General features: G+C 36.8%; 1 protein-coding gene across 2 annotated transcripts in view; it reads right to left on the bottom strand.

Moving 5' to 3' along the window:
• Positions 1-279: 279 nt before the first annotated feature.
• Positions 280-2,408, bottom strand: part of CUNH4orf36 (chromosome unknown C4orf36 homolog) — a 9,182-nt gene continuing 7,053 nt past the window's right edge. The window contains exons 5-6 of one of the 2 annotated variants that reach the window (XM_069093488.1): positions 1,558-1,732; positions 280-519 (exon numbers count right to left, since the gene is read on the bottom strand). The gene's annotated coding sequence lies outside the window, so the exon portion shown is untranslated. The remainder of the gene's footprint in view (positions 520-1,557; positions 1,733-2,408) is intronic. The other variant, XM_069093496.1, reaches the window with a different exon arrangement.

Below are 2,408 nucleotides of genomic sequence, written 5' to 3'. Positions count from 1 at the left end.
TAGTCATACAGGACTATTCAGTGAGTTAAGGATCAGGTAAACTTTGTGATTAAAAACTAAAAACATTATCACAGCAGTCTAAAATGTAGGCCAGTACACAAAGCATTGTTTTTGCTATTCATTAAAACTCTTAATAGCAAAGAACGAAGGCTTGACAATAAAACGGAAAATTCTGTGGTTGCTAGTTTAGATACCCTTTTTTTTTTTTTCACATTTTTAATGATTGTGAGAGGATTGTGAGTGGAGAGGAAGTGAGAAGGAAAATAAGAACTCAGAGGATCAAAAACCAGGCAGTTTATTACTCACAGGCATTTAAGTTTGTGTGGTGCCTTCACCCTTCAGTCCCATGGGTGCATATCGGTGGGTGTCTCAGGAATGCAGAGTTCAGATCTCTCGTGTCTCTGCCCTCATATATGACTGTTGATGCTGGGTAGTTCACATGGACTGAGTGGGAGGGGAACCTTAGGAGCAGTCAATCTGCTGGTCTGCACAGGGATTCCCCTTGTCAACCACAAGGCACTGCAATTAGTCAAGTTCGACAACTTTACACACATGGACTAGATGAATTTTGTTAACCTGATAGTTCGCTAACCTTGCATTCCTAACCCTAAATGTAGCTAACCAAGCTACATTTATATATATGTTGAGTACATAGATGGGTCAGTCAGTGGGCAAACACAGAGTCACTTCTGTTATGGACATGTTACCACACCAATCATATCAGTCATGGGAACAGATCAGATGAAGATCAAATTCCTATAAATTGGTGCAAGGAACAAAGTGGGAAAGAATGGGAAAATGAAGGAAATGAGAAGAGGTAAAAATTAGTAGGTCTCTAAACCCATAGGCTAACATTCAAAAACACAGTCCATGCTCTGAGCTGCAGGCACGTTATCATATTCTATAGGAGATTTCCTTTTCTTGAAAGGATAAAGTAGGTCTAATCCTTGGGTGGGGAACCTGTGACTTTGAGGTCCTATGTGGCCTTCTAGGTCCTCAAGTGCCATCCTTTGACAGAATCCAAATTTCACAGAACGAATCTCCTTAATAAAAGGGGTTCTGTAAAACTTGGACTCAGAAAAAGGCCACATCCAAGGACGTAGAAAGCTACATGTGACCTCGAAGCCATAGGCTCCCCATCCCTGTAATCATTTAGAACATTCAACTGCATTCAAAGCCAGGTCCCCAGAAGCTACATTCAAGAATGTTGAATCACGAAAATTTTGCCCAAGTGATTTACTCTAACTCTAAAGGTATCACCACACTAGTTGAGACAGCCCAGGGTTTGTTTTTGTTTGTTTGTTTTTTACTCGCATTTTGTTGGGTTAAAAATTATTATAAATACACATTTTTATTTTTTTTCCCAAGGAATCTTCATTTAAACCTCATGTCTCTTTTAAAGGAAGAAATTATCCAGGAATTTTACCAGGGAAAACACAAGGAACTAAATTCTAAATTTCTTAATTAAAAATGTGGCCAAACTGCTTCCTCTGTGACACTAAACTCCTAGCAGGAAACCAATTAATGAGAAATTGTGTATTAGCTCATTCTAAGCACCTGTCTTGAGCTGCTTGAGATCAACATATAATCAGGGTATGACCACCATCTTGCCAGCAAGTATAATTCTGCCACAAAAGAGGTAGGTGATGGTGGATACAGCATGTCAGGTGTTTTGCAAGCAGAATTCTTCTTTATTCACTTGATTTTCATTCATGTGCCATTTAAAGTATGTCTGGGGGAAAAAAAAGATATTTAGAATGTTGCAAATACACAAAATACACTTTCATCAAAATAAAGAGATTTAACATTAAATATAAGACAATAACTAAAATCATACTTCCTCTGGACAAAAGTTAAAATAATGAAGACTTTTGCCCCCCCCTTTTTAAAGGAAGGCATGTTGCATATTCATTCATTCATTTATTTATTATTTATATGTTTAAATATATTTATATATTTAAAAAACATTTTTCTAAGAAATCACTGATTATTTATTGGCTGATTCAGCCATTCCCCCTTGTTTGGACAGATCATAGATGGTGACTTATTAAGGGAATATTTTTAAGATTTGAAAAAACAATTATTAAAAACATATGAAGTATGTTTATTCATTTATCTATTTATTTATTTTCAAAAGTTATAATCTCAGTGGGAAGTAAATTCATTTATACCACTGGGCCACCCATCTCAACAAACTTTGTAAATTAGGATTGGGGAGTTAGGGGATAAGACTTGTGTGTGGTTAACACTGTTTTATTTTGGGGTTGCTTAAGTGAAATCTTTGGAAAATGAGTTCATATCCAGCCTCAGACACTTATTAGCTGTGTGACCCAGGGCAAGTCACTTAATCCACAATTGAAGGAAGGAAGGAAGGAAGGAAGGAAGGAAGGAAGGAAGGAAGGAAGGAA

Source organism: Petaurus breviceps, unplaced genomic scaffold, assembly GCF_028583685.1.
Source record: "Petaurus breviceps papuanus isolate PSGF00001 unplaced genomic scaffold, PetGlider_PUasm1.0 126, whole genome shotgun sequence".
In the NCBI taxonomy this organism is placed as follows: domain Eukaryota; kingdom Metazoa; phylum Chordata; class Mammalia; order Diprotodontia; family Petauridae; genus Petaurus; species Petaurus breviceps.
This window is presented reverse-complemented; position numbering and strand designations above follow the sequence as displayed.